Source organism: Dysidea avara, chromosome 12, assembly GCF_963678975.1.
Source record: "Dysidea avara chromosome 12, odDysAvar1.4, whole genome shotgun sequence".
Lineage (NCBI taxonomy): Eukaryota > Metazoa > Porifera > Demospongiae > Dictyoceratida > Dysideidae > Dysidea > Dysidea avara.
In genome coordinates this window covers 17,321,106-17,336,993 of record NC_089283.1, presented here as the reverse complement: position 1 = coordinate 17,336,993, position 15,888 = coordinate 17,321,106, and positions in this window count along the sequence as shown.

The following is a 15,888-nucleotide window of genomic DNA, read 5'->3' as shown; positions in this document are numbered from 1 at the left end:
AATCGGGAGGTATTTCAGCACCCAATGTGGTCCAGTATGCTTTTTAATACAAAACCATTGGGCTCACGTGCACGCTTCCTGATGGCAAGTATTGCACTGCATAGTCAAGAGGTAGGCCAGTCATTCATGACATTCTTTGCAGATATAGACATATAATTATGCATCCTTAATGTATTATGTGTTTAAAAGTATTTGTATGAATTTGATATAAGTGTGTACAATCTGTATGCATGCCATAAATTTTCTAGTTCCCAGCTGACATTTGCATTAACATTGACGCATCGCCTTTTAAGCCTAGCATCACCCTTTGATCGGCCTATATACACTAGAAGATATATAGCTATAGCTGTATAGTTTAAAAAGATAGCTAGTTCAGGAGTGCCCATGACCATCTATATTGCTGTACATGTAGAGTTAGTAGGACCACGTATTTATCCACATTAAGGAATTTTAAGTTTGATTAGGGATCATACAAAAAGAGTAGGGAAACAAGGGAGGTTGCCTACACCTGAGCCTATACCTGCAGATATACTAGTGAGCATGTCTGCAGGTGCCGGTAGGCAACCTCACTTGTTTCCCTACTTTATTTCGTATGATCTCTAATCGAACTTAAAATTCCTAACTTTTCCTTAAATTTGTTTGTTTACCTTTTTGTAACATTATTATGACAGATGAGCCCACGCATACCGCATCAAAAGAGATAATGGCACCAGAACTAATGTTTTCATCTGAACGTGCGCCTCAAGCTATCAAATACTGCTTCGAAAGAGCAGTGGCCATTACGCTTCACTTTCAGCTATGTTCAGCCCAATACACAGTGTTACAAGTGAAGAACAGTGTTAGAATCGCCTCTCCAGTCACCATGGAAAATAAGGACAATTCCCATTTACAGGGAAGCCATGCAGCCATCACGCTACCGCGAATCGACACTCTAGGTTGTCAGCAAAAAGAAATGGGACACAAAGGAGGACTAAGGTAAGTCCATGATACATGCATTATACGTACTGCAGTATGCCAAAAGGCACATCTCAGGACGAAGCAACGTCAAACAGTGAAAAAATCAACCTCATAGCTTTAGCCGTTATTGAGTTGCACTTGCCTGAAGGTATCAAGCAGGCAGGTAGGCAGTTAGTCAATAGAAAATTCCATTGGATAATTTTTTTTTAATTTTGTAAAAATTTATTGAAAGCCTTTTAGATCATACTGAAGGCACTTTTGGGCTTGGTTATACCTAACCAATACTACCAAGGTGCCGGGATGGAGTTGTGAAGCTGGTTTTTGGGTGATTTTTTTTGGCCAGAAAAGCCCAAATCTCCATGATCCCTAATATACAGTACTACCCCATACTATATGAGAGCTGGGAAATGGTAGTTACAATATACCATGGCCAGGCATACAAAGTCCAAAGATAAATAATTATTGTACCATTCTGATGGAAGGTTTCTTATTATATCTTATATACACTGAAAACTCAACATCTTGTGACTGATTAATGCTAACTAAATCACGCATACAAGTTGAGGACATTTAACCAGCTAGCTAGTGACTCATGCTCCAAGCTAATAAGTATAATAACCTGACTTTAATTTTCTTGAAGTTGTTTGGATTCATAGTTCAAGAACTTCAGTCACAAACAGATTGCAAATCGCATCTTTTTGTGGGTATTTTACTATTTAAAGTACTGTTAGCATGATGTCACAGTGTATCATGGATCACAGAATTGAATTAAGCAAAAGCATTCACTTAAACTTCACAAACACCCTGTATTCACAGGCTTTAGCCTTCTCACAGGTCCCTAGTGGGATTGCATTTAATAAACAGGAGGCTTCCTGAACACAAGTTTCTAAGAAGAGACATGTAGACCTTATGTAGATATTATGTAAGGCTTTGTCAGCTGACGTTAGCTCATAGCGTATATACAGCTGCATTACTAAAACCTACTGTCCAGTCTATAGAGTCCTTTGTATATAGTCCCTGTAGACTGAATAGCTTTCATCAAGTGCATATATAAGTACATGAGTACCAAGGGGTCTGACACGAAGACCTTAGATTCAATATTTGCAAAATTATAGCAGGGATTTGGGATTTTGACCAGGATTTACTGTATTTCAAATAGTTTGAAATACATTGAAATAAACCACTAGAATTGTGCAAAGTATTTAATTACAAAATAGCAGTGCAAGATCTACTAAATTTGAAGAATTCTGAATTATATTTTGGCTTTTCTTCTTCAATATCTGTTTAATATTATGAATATTCTATTAGAATAGTTTCAACTGCTGCAGTTGACTGCTCTATTAGAGTATCTCGATCTTGTACTAAGAATAAACGGAGAATTTAGGAATAGATTATCTGTTTTCCCATCAGCTCGGTTGTTATATATTAAGGCTAAGCACCAGTTGTCAGATTCCATCAAAGCTCAATGCAAAGATCATTTACAGTCACTAACTGTTCAGTCAAAGTTTGAGAGTTCCGCTGAACTAGAGAGCTGTAAAACTTGGAACAGGCTACTGAAGGGATTCCACCCCGGTCAATTGTCATTCTCCTTCGTGCAGCATCTGACACTCTACCCACTGCTGTGAATTTACAGAGATGGTCCATCCTATGTGAAGCGAAGTGTTTGCTTTGCGATTCACGGCGCCCAACAACTGCTCATGTTTTAAGTAGCTGCCCTGCAGCATTAAATCAACAGCGGTATACCTACCGTCATGATCAGGTTCTTCGTGTTTTGGCCACTAAACTTTCTGAAGCATTTGCTGACATCCCATTTGTTAAAGTGTTTGCTGATATACCTAATTTCCATGCTGATAATTCTCCACAGTCTACAATTCCGATGAGTCTCCTTATTACATCCTACCGTCTAGACATTGTAATATATAATTCCCAGAGTTCTTCCATCACTCTGTTGGAACTAACATGCCCTCTGGACTCCATCCATCACATCCAGTCTGCTCGCAATAGGAAGCAGAGCAAAACTGAGTATCTGCAGCTGTTGGCTGAATTTGATCGCCTAAATATTGCTAACTATTATGACACCATTGAAATCACGGTACTTGGTCATTTTCAAGTGTCTTCCATCAAGAATTTATCTAGTTTGTTAAACTTTGTTCAAGCTGATATAAGGATTTCGAAGCACATTATTAAGGAATGGTTAGATGCTGCTGCCTCTGCCAGTATCTCTGCCTCTCAGAGAATTTTTCTAGCACGAAACTGTACAGAGTGGTGCACAAATTAGACAGTTTTATTTTTGTAATTACAGTAATTAGTCTTTTTTTTTGTTGTTGTTGTTTTTGCCTTGCCATGCCCACAGTGTAGTCCTCTACTTTTTGTGTTCGCATGCTGTCCGAGGTTTCACATGCCTATTTGTTTTGTTGTACATCTTTACATCACAATTGTTAATGATGGTTATCTCTCTAAAATTTACGGACTTTTGGGAAATTTAAAGATTCGTTCAGCCTTAGAGATTTAAAGGATTTTATCCAAGATTTAAGGATTTGAATCCTGCTCAATGCTAGATTCCATACGTGTCGGACTCCTCGATGAGTACATGACCACAAAATATTTTTATTATTAATTTAAACACATAAGTACATGACCACAAAAGCTTTATCATTCATTTAAATGCATATGTACATGACCACAAAATATGTGCTGCTACAGTCACATATTTTGTGGTCATTTATTCACACACATGATTGTATGATGCCTTCAGATCCCTCAGAAGACTTTCATTGGGGAATAGATGTCTTCATCCCAAATAGCTCAAATAGTTGGTGATTCAGTACATATGTACAGTATGGTTGTACAACAGCAATAGGTGCTATTATGATCATTAATCTTCCTTCTCATGAAACAGTAGGTGCCTGCTCATATCCGTAACTAGCATAGGCGGATCTAAGAGACACTGTCAGGGGGGCCAAGAGGGGCAAGAAGTTTTAGTGCACAACAGTGTTTATTCCACTATGAGGATAAGAATGGAATTCTAGTACAAAGTTATATTCATTTGCATACCTTTATTCAGCATATAGCTGGATGAATGATGGAAATACAGTTTTTAAGACTGTAGCTGGAGAAAATTTTAAAATTATACCTCCTAGGTTTGAATTTTAGAGCATTTTTATGTAGCTAACAAAGTGTATGCTTTGCAATGCTTACAAAGATTGGTTAGCCTATCTGAAATAAACCTGTTTGATGGTAAAGTGTATACCAAATCAAAATAAGGAGTAGCTAGCATTGTTATGATTTGTAAATTGATGACATTAGAATTGCGACTGTATTAGAGTAGTGACTGCTCTATTAGAGTACCTCGACTTTTGCATAAAATTCAAATATATTTGCCTTGCTTTCTTTACAGTGTACAGTTTAGCTATAACTGTAAAATACATTTATAACTGTTGTCTTCTATTTGCCCATTGGCTTTCTATACTTCTGAATACAGTGATTCTTGTTCTAGTTTCTGGTATCAATATAGTACTGTAGGTCCAAGGGGGGCAAGAGAAAGGCCAGGGGGCACTGCACCCCTTGCCCCCCCCCCCCCCTCAGATCCGCCTTTGGTAACTAGCCTAATTTAGCACAACATTAAAGGAAGAAAATCTATCCCTCCTGGAGGAGACCTTAGTGTGGCACTTGACTAAACATTGGGTGACCTGCAGTCCGAATCCTGGGGTTGAAGAGAATACTTTTCAATTTTCCATGCAGCTGTTTTACATTATTAGCCATGTCAAAGTTGTTAAGTCCTGTTCAGATAACTCAAAGGCTGCTGTCAGACCTTCAGTGCTGGCCAGTCACTGTAAAACAGTAATAATGATAACAATTAACAGTCATCAGCAGATATTGTGCTTCTACTGCTTTTGCATGCTTAGCTGCTTGCTATAAAATCTCAAATGCTAGTTGTGTGTGGGGTATGTGATCCACAGATCTCTATCTGATTTGTAGGGAATTGTCAGTCTCCATCACCCAAACTGGTTTGATTATATAAATCAGAAATGCAGATGGCTAGTTGGTCAAACATAATTATGCACACATGCACGGCACTCATGTATACTGTTAGAACATGATATCCAGTACATTATAGTTGTAATGGATGGAAAAGCAACACAATTGAAGAAAATCAGCTTATGATTATATACGATTCCCTCTAAATGTTATGATCGCTTGCACTAAAGCAAGTGCAGTGTACAATTAGTACAAGTCAAAAACCCTGCCATATATGGACTATCATCCACAACTTTCTAATACCGTACTTTGCTTTTTTTTCATTGTAAAATAATTTTCATATGAAACATTTGCACGAAAATTTCTTGCACAAAATTTTTTTTAATACAAGATCGAACTATCTAATAGAGCAGTCATTCACGTACATCATAAGAAAATATTTTTACATGAAAATTTTTATCACACCAAATTTTTGCATGAAAATAAAGTGAATTACAGTAGCTAATTGTTTTATCTAAAAGGTTAAATCAGAATTGAATTCTGTGCCTTCTAATGTGTAACATGATGGCATGCAATAAATTTCATAGGAACACAATGATGAATTATGTTATTGTTACCATAGTAAAAAACAAATCTATCTCTTAATACATCTTCATTAAGCAGTTAGTCTTGTTGAAGATGACTCCATTCTACTGCAATTGTGTAAAACGTTAGAACAGACTTGATATGCTTTACCTCTGCAAAGAATTAGCTACAATACAATATACTATTCTATTTGGTGCTTTCCATACACTTGACCAAGGATTTTGATGCGAGATATAAGGACTGAAGGCTAAATATTAAGTAAAATAAAAAGATTTGATGATAATGTATGAAATTATTTTTGTTTAGTATTTATGATGGCTTAATTCTACCCTTGACAACTATTTAACAAATCACTTGAAGAAACCACTTTACCAAATCCATGAATGTTACACCAATTTTCAAGAAGGGCTGTGTCAACATCTTGGCATATCAACTATCAATGACATTCCATCTGACAACTTCTTTAGCTGCTGTGCAAAATTCACTATCTATAATTATCAAGCATGATGTAGAACACAACCAACAAACCATGGCGGGCTTGCCACGAAGTGTGACCATGCGGTTGGGTACTTATAGGGTGGTTTTATGCATGTGCAAACTGTTTCTGGTGTGCATTTTATAACATTGTACAGCTGTATATAAATGTTTGGAATTAGGAACACCATTGATATGTGAGACTGAGCCTTCTGAAATATTATCTGATGTACAGTACAGACTTCATCCTGGAAAAGATATTGTGAACTGCAACTACTGAGAGTGGTAAACTATTGGACCAACTATGTTGATGCTGGTAAAGACATTGATGTTCTATTATACCTAAAGCCTTTTGATGCTGGTAAAGACATTGATGTAATTCTGTACCTGGATCTCCAGAAAGCCTTTTATAAAGTCCCCCACAAGTGAATGATTTGTAAACTTGAAGCATATGGTGTAACTCGGGACATTTTTTAAAACTTTTCCAAGTAATTGTAGACAAAGGTTTGTGTTAGAGGATCAGCTTCTCCCTGGTCCCCAGTAGTTAGTGGTGTTAGTATTTTGAGCCTGATATGTTATCAAATCAAACCTCGGGAATTTGCTGACGACACTAAACTATCTGACTAGCTGGCTTTTCTACAGACCGATTTGGATAATTTTATGAACTGGTTGGTATTCAATGAACATTGACAAATGTAAACACTTGGCTATTCAAAAAGACAATACTCATTACCTACAGATGTCTATGTTTTTATAATCAGACAATGTACTGAAGAATCTAATTTGGGTGTCACGTTTATACAACTAATCTAAAATTTTCCCATCACATCAATAATGCAATTATAAAGTGTTAAATATGATTGGAATTCTTTATTGTACATGTCATGCTCTCACTCCACACACTTTACATTTGTTATTAATATACATCTCTCATAAGACCACATTTAGACTATACACATTTTGCTTGGTAACCTTATCTTCTTAAAGATATCAGAGTACTGAACCTGTTGAAAGAAGCTAGATTGGCACCTAATCTTACTTATTCTGAGAGACCAAAGTTCTTAAACTTGCCCTCTATTGTATTACAGAAGATGGAGGATGGAGATGATTACAGTGTATGACACACAAAAACCATTGAAGAATAGTTTTGCAGTAAGAGGGATAAACAATTGAAATTTTTTACCATCTGACATGTTAGTTATGGCCACTAACTAACTCCAACTTTACTGGATGTACATTGGACAAATCACAGATATAACATTACATATGTGTGATATCATAAGCTTTGCTTTTGTCAAAGAATATGTTGAGTCAAATGCAATATCCATTTCAACTTCAAAAGAAAACTGTTATAAAGCTATTTAACTATTTATGTGTAATGTCAGCTATATCAAGTTAAAATAATCCCTTGTAAACTGCATAGTCATCTTTATTATTATTATTATTATTTTATTATTATTATTATTATTAACACTTTACAGTGAACAGCACTGAAGGTCTGACCTTACCAGGGGCGTAGCTAGAAATTTTAAATAGGTGAGGCAGATCTTGCAATGCTTATGAATGGTGTATGCACTCTACACTCAGCATATGTAGCATGTGTAGCATGTTCCAGCTAGGGGGGGTGGTGGCATGTCCCCCAGAAAATTTTTAATAATTAAGAGATCTGGAGGTAATTTTAGTTGTAACGTAATTGCAAAGAATGTATTTTATGCATGTATAGCTCAGACCTTGGCTCAGAAGTATAAGCATGACATAATATAGGATGTGAAACATGTCAATCCAGGGAGTGTGTGGTATGTTCCCCTTGAAAGTTAGACTATCTGAGATTGATTGTGATAGCAATTTAAGTGGTCTATCAAAACTACTATATTAAAATTTTGTTTGACTATTGTATTAAGGTGACTGCTCTATTAGGGTATCTCGATTATCTTGCTTAGCTGGTTTCTCTGTATACCTCAATAACCCCCCTGGAGCTGTCTCTTGGATGGACTCTTACTAGTAAAAAGCAACGCCTATACAACCTAGCAAAATCATCCAGCTGTCCAATTAAATGGCAAACATATAGAAATTTCAAAAAGACAGTCCAGCAAGAAAGCCGTAGAGCATATCACAGATATATATCATCCCTCACTGATAAAAATGGTGCAATAACCAAGCGATTGTGGTCCTATATTAAAAGACAACGGAAGGACAATTTTGGTGTTGCCTCCTTAAGACATAATGACAACATATATAACGACAACCATACTAAAGCACAACTACTGAACAATTATTTTACCTCAGTTTTTACACCGCATTCATCAGAAACTCCTCCAACTATCTCTGATTTACCTTTTCCTGCTATTTCCACCATTTCTGTAGACGCCAACGGAGTTCTCAACTTACTAAATGGGTTAGATATCTCTAAAGCACCTGGACCTGACAAAATTCCTGCCCATTTCCTGAAGTTGTGCAGCACTGAAATAGCTCCCATTTTGACACTTATATTTCAAGCATCCATCCATCAATCCAGAGTCCCACCTGATTGGAAGCAAGCGAATATTGTCCCAGTATTCAAAAAGAGAGACCGTACCCTCTGCAGCAACTATAGACCCGTATCATTAACATGCATATGCTCCAAGATCTTAGAACATATAATATATTCACACATTTTCTCCCACCTTTCTCAACACAACATCTTGTGTGATGAGCAACATGGCTTTCGCCATGGTCGATCTTGTGAGACACAACTTATACTTACTATCAATGACTTTGCTGAATCCTTAAACAACAATGGACAAACTGATGCAATTCTTTTAGATTTCTCTAAGGCCTTCGATAAGGTATCACACCAACATCTTTACCATAAACTACATCATTATGGTATCCGGGGCAACACTTTGGAATGGTTGAAAGATTTTCTTACTGGAAGACGACAACAGGTACTAGTTAATGGTGAGGAAAGTGACGTAAGTCAAGTGACATCAGGAGTTCCACAAGGAACCGTTCTTGCTCCATTATTGTTCTTATGCTTCATAAATGATTTACCAAAAAACATACTATCGACAGTAAGATTATATACAGATGACGTCATTCTGTACACCCCTATTAACTCAAAAGAAGACTGTTACCAACTTCAGAGAGATCTGGCTATTTTGGAAAGATGGGCAAATGAATGGAAGATGGCATTTAATGTTAAGAAATGTGAATTCATCAGAATAACGTACAAGAAAAAGCCAATATTTTACCATTACACTTTGTATGACACTGTTGTGCAGGAGGTGACGCACACCAAGTACCTAGGTCTTACTATTGACTCAAAGCTATCCTGGTCTGAACACATTAGACAGATAACTAACAAAGCTAACAGTATCAAAGGATTTTTACAACGTAACCTTCATAGCTGCCCAATCTCGGTCAAAGTGAGTTGTTACAAGTCACTTATTAAACCAATCCTAGAGTATGCCTGTGTGGTCTGGGACCCTTATACACAAAAGGATATCTTAGCTATTGAATCAGTTCAAAGACAGTGTGCGAGGTTTGTGTATAATAATTATTCTTCATATGCAAGTGTCACAAACATGTTACAAAATTTGAATTGGCCACCTCTGGCTCACTGCAGAAACCAGCTGAAAGCGATCACAATGTTTAAGATCATGCACCAATTAATAGATATACCGGCTGATACCATACTCATACCAGCTCCATCTAACTACTCTCTACGAGGTCATTCAATGAGGCTGTTACAGCCAAACACAAGAGTAAACTCATACCTTAACTCATTCTTCCCTTCAAGTATAAAGATTTGGAATAACTTACCCAATGACCTCATCACCTGTTCAAGTTTAGACCAATTTAAAGCAAGGCTAGCTGAACATCAATTAACCACATAATTAATTTTGCTGATTTATTATCTGTGCTTGTATATACTCTTTGTAAGAGGTTTTGCACAGTAAACAATAATAATAACAATAATAATAATAATAATAATAATGTATACAGTAAGTTAAACTAAACAGCATATAAACTTTCTTAATGCAAGCTTTTAATACATCTAAAAGTCCAATATAGTTCTCAGTTTAGTCACCAATATATTTGGTGAGGCAACTGCCTCACCTACCTACACTGTTGCTACGCCTCTGCTTACATATTAGTGGTAGACCAGTAGCTAATCGTCACCACTATACCCATAATATATATATATATATATATATATATATATATATATCCTGCATATAGTTTTAAGATGTAAGTCTTTCTTGTGCATAATACTGGATATTTCCAAGTTTCTGACTCCCAGCTATACAATAGCTCTCTTACAGGTCTCTGTTATAGTACATATATGCACACACTATATTAATTTTATTTAATTGAATTTCATGAAATACAAAAAATTCAAAAATAAATGCTTTTACTTGTAAACTTTATGGTGTGGCTAGAGGGGTATACCATAGCTTAAATTCTAATGTGTTTATTATGGTTTGATCATTCACTGTTGTCATTATCCAAAGTGACTTAGTTCATTATATCTTGGTTGATTAGCTGTATATGGACAGTTGTACAAGTCCCACAGCAAACAAATAAGCTTTGACCAGGTCTCAGGCTGGTGCATTAGATAATGTTCATTCTTGTGTCTCATTTTTGGTGGCATATAGTTAGTGGCAACTGACTTTACCATCTTTCTCACACTCACACTTGAGTTAAATGTAAGAAACACAAAAATCAATACTACACAAAAATTACAGAATTATCTTAAAGTTACATATATGAAATCATCTGCTGCTCAGTAGTCATTGAATTACATTTCATCATTCTGCATTTGTCTCCTCTGGATTCCTCTCCTCTGTAGAATTTCTTTGCTTCATTTATAAAAGTTGACTTTACTGCATACACGATCTCCATATGCTTGTGCAATGCATGGACAATGAAATCATTTTGTGTATCATTGTTCTTCTTCTTCATACTATAGCTTTGCTTATCAGATGGAACTACGCATAATGTCATGTATTTATACACGTCCAGTCTTACTAACTTAAATTGTGTTTAAAAACTATCATTGGTGCAAGCATCATAATATACTAACTATCTCAACATTATAGCTAACTCTGTAAGGGTTGGCACATCACCATGCAGCACATTTTCTCTAGTAATATGGGTGCATGCAGGGCCGCCCACGGGGGTACAGGCAACTGGGGAATTTGCCCCAGCCTGAAAGGGGCCCCGCAAGGCCCCTTTCAGGCTGGAGTATTTTATTGCTTTCAGCCTCTAGGATGAAATTGACACATCTCCGCTAAGTCATCACGTGATATTATAAGCACCTAGTGGCTTATATCAAGAATGTTCCATAGTCCAGTCACGTGTTACAACTTCACAGCACTGAATAAAAGAGTAACTGTTTCACTTTCAACACAGTGACTTTCGAGTAAGTACATTTAGCTAGCTGGTGAAATAAGACTCGTGCACACATTTACTGCAGGTCTAGATATTCCATGCATAGATTAGTGATGCAAAACATGTTTTAAATGCTATATTGATGCCCATATGAAGATGGGCATGTGTATATGTGTTGCATGGTAAAGGTAGCCTATCTGCCCATTGATGGGCATGCATGGGGGCTGTTCCAACTTGCTGTGTCTGCCTATAATAATGTGCAGATACAGTAGTACATTCTGGATGTCAAGACCAAGTCTCAAGGATTTTCTGTTTCCTAGGTTGGCAGGCCTGCAACTGATCATGAGGTACTACAAGCTAAGCAGTACATCAATATACTTATTATGATATTAACATTTTTTTGTATTGAATATCAGCTGCTATAAACCGTGAAGATTTAAAATTAGACTCAAGCACATACTTAGAATCACTTGATACTGTATTTGCTTCATGTTCAGTGTTTGTGTATTTAATTGCATGAGCTATAGCTTATCTTGTCAGAGTCAAGTCAGTTGTACAGAATTGCACTATGTAGGTTATAAACACCGTCAGTTTTAAATTCTAATGACTTTATTTATGCAAGTTGTGCAAGATCTACCATATATTTCACTGTTAATTAAATTGTGAACTGTTTGTTAATAATAATCAATTTTTATATTAAATACCAATATATAAATAATGCCTGATTCAAGTCATTTAAATGCAATCAGTTATGTAATTACATTGCAGCACCTCGGGTTCTTCCAATCTCACTAAACAGTGCATTGATGAAGTTAACTGTGTTGAAGAATATTGATGGCAATTGTTCTATGGATGCATTTTGATTGGTAGTATCGGTAACAAATTTTCCAGGTTGATAATAGCAGTTTGGACCACAGCCACACTTCTCATTTACCAACTAAAACAAACAAAAAAAAAGACTTTCCTCTATATATGCACAATGTACTATATGTATGTGTGTGTATGCATATAATATGTCTGTATACATGCGTGTACATACATATTATGTGTACGTATATATGCATGCAGCTCTGATATCTTGCACAAACATAGTTGTTCCTCACATATTCAACCATCTTCCAACTGAGTGGTTGTAAAGTGCATTGTAACACATCACAAGCTTCAAGGAGTGAAGGAATTCCTTTATTTGCCTTGCATTCTTCAACCTTACATGCTGCATCAAGCAACAGCAGTCGTCCTTTGAACACCTCAAGTTGGCCATTGACAAAATCATTTTGTAGCTCCCTATCCTTTGACAGAGTGAACGGTGGTAATGGTTCAACAGAGCAATTCTATTGGTGGAAAATAAAATATAGATACAATTATACTCTAGGTTGAGTTAGCATCAAACTTACTAGAACTTCACTGTGATCCAAACACAGCTGTCGCAGAATGTCCAAGGTATTATCCAAGTCTGCATAAAGTTCATCTATAATTTTGTCACCCATGAGTGGTGTGCTAGTACTGCCTTCTTCATCACAGTAGGAAAGGTCAACAGAAGTTGTGTTTGTTGGTGCAGCACTGGCAATCGCCAACACTGCCATTAAAATCATTGTAACCATTCCAGTAGTGTTGTATACCATCTTGTTTTCTCTTTGTAACTTGTTTAAGTTTTAACTTGTTCGTGTTATGCTCACAGAGCACTGCTGCTTCCTTTTAAATTATCTTGTTTCTTTGTGGTGTCATCATCATAATTATTGCTATTTGTTTCATTGTTAGAATAATATAAATGAAACTAGTATTATTTTTGTATTGTTATTCACTGCTATGTTGCAATTTGATTTATATACTTTCCCACCTTAGCATATAATATAATTATTTTTGGGAAGTTATTTCCACACTTTAGCTAATTGATTATTTCAGTTCATGCTAGAACAGCTAGTTACCAGCACAATGCAAAAATACATCTGGACATGTATTCTTAGGCCACATATTTTATCTGCGGTGTTTACTACACTGTAGTTCCTGGTAGCTCATTACACAAAATGGCATATTTCATAGTCTTATTCAAGGATTAAAATATTGGTTAGGCACTCACCAAACAGCTTGTGGGCAGGCAGATTCTCTATACCTTACATGCGTATTATCTGTGTATTGACCCAAGATTGACACAAGAAAATAATACAAGATGGTGTACATAATTTAAGTGACCACAATGATGTAATGTTTATATTATTATATCATTAGCACTTTAGGATTCCACCATATGTACCACTTTGTTGAGTACCCACAACATGCACTGCCTTGTATTGCTTGACAGGTTTTGTTTTAAACAAGTCATTCAATTACAGACAGAGATATTGATATTTAACAATCTACCTTTGGTACCTTAATCAAATCCAAACTATAATGATAAATGAAATACTAATATTTGAAATGTTCCATCTTTACATTCATGGACTAACTGGAGTCAGATCTTCTCCAAACATTTCATCTTCATCAGGGTCATTACACATTGGAATTGTACCCAGTGAGGGCACCTTTGAAATGAAGGGAATAATTCATGAACAGAGTGGATGCTGTCATAAAGCGTACAGAACATGTATAGTCGTCTTTAATGATGCTCATGGGAAAGGCACATAACAGTGTAAACGTAATCACAGCAAACAGTGCAACCATCACTTTCATTGACTCCGTTATCTTGTATATATGTGACCGGATTTGCGAAAAGGTACCTTTTTCACACACAAAATTTGACCCATTTTCTGATCTTTGATGATTCATAACTTTTTGATCATTGCATAAAATTGCCTGAAATTGTCCATGAGTGCAGCTAAAGTATCTGGCTACATTTTGTAACTAACAGCAAGTTGATCAGTGTACGGAATCAAAAGTTACATCATTTTGTTTACTTGCCTGTAAAATGTGTGGAAAAGGTACCTTTTCGCAAATCCGGTCACATATACAGTATACTATTTAGAATGTCTTTAAACTCAGAACTGAACTACTTGATACATGCAAGCCAACCAGTACCTCTTAGACGTATATAGTAGTAATAGGCATTTCCTTGAGCATTTAATGGTTCATTTAATTTGGCAACTACATTGAACCATTAAAGATACATTTGTCATCAACTTGCCGCAGTTTTATTGAAGTGTTAATTAATTAGTAAATCTTGGTAGCATGACTTGGCTTTTTTTGACTGCCAAGTATTTTTCAAAGCTGGGATAATTTCTTTTGGGTAACTGTTACACTTGGGTGGATTCTGACAATATGATCTGTCACACCCACACACCCACACACACACACACACACACACACACACACACACACACACACACACACACACACACACACACACGTACACACACACACACACACACACACACACACACACACACATGTACACACACACATGTACACACACACACACATGTACACACACACACACACATGTACACACACATGTACACACACACACACACACACACACACGTACACACACACACACACACACACACACATGTACACACACACACACACACATGTACACACACACACACACATGTACACACACACACACACACATGTACACACACACACACACATGTACACACACACACACACACACACACACACACACACACACACACACACACACACACACACACGTACACACACACACACACACATGTACACACACACACACACACATGTACACACACACATGTACACACACACACACACACACACACACATGTACACACACACACACACACACACACACACACACACACACACACACACACACACACACACACACACATGTACACACACACACACATGTACACACACACACACACACACACACACACACACACACACACACACACACACACACACATGTACACACACACACACACACACACACATGTACACACACACACACACACACACACACACACAGACACATGTACACACACACACACACACACACACATGTACACACACACACACACACATGTACACACACACACACACATACACACATGTACACACATGTACACACACACACACACACACACACACACACACACACACACACACACACACTCACACACACACACACACACACACACACACATGTACACACACACACATGTACACACACACACACATGTACACACACACACACACACACACACACACACACACACACACGTACACACACACACACACACACATGTACACACACACACACATGTACACACACACACACATGTACACACACACACACACACACATGTACACACACACACACACACACACACACACACACACATGTACACACACACACACACATGTACACACACACACACACATGTACACACACACATACGCACACTTTGTTGGTGTGTCACTTCTGTAGGAACGATCTTGTGACAGCAATAAGGTCACTCAGTCAATACAGCTGGTCATAGTTACAAAGAAACATTTATCATTCCACAATTAATTGGCAATAATATTTACTACTAAGTAGTT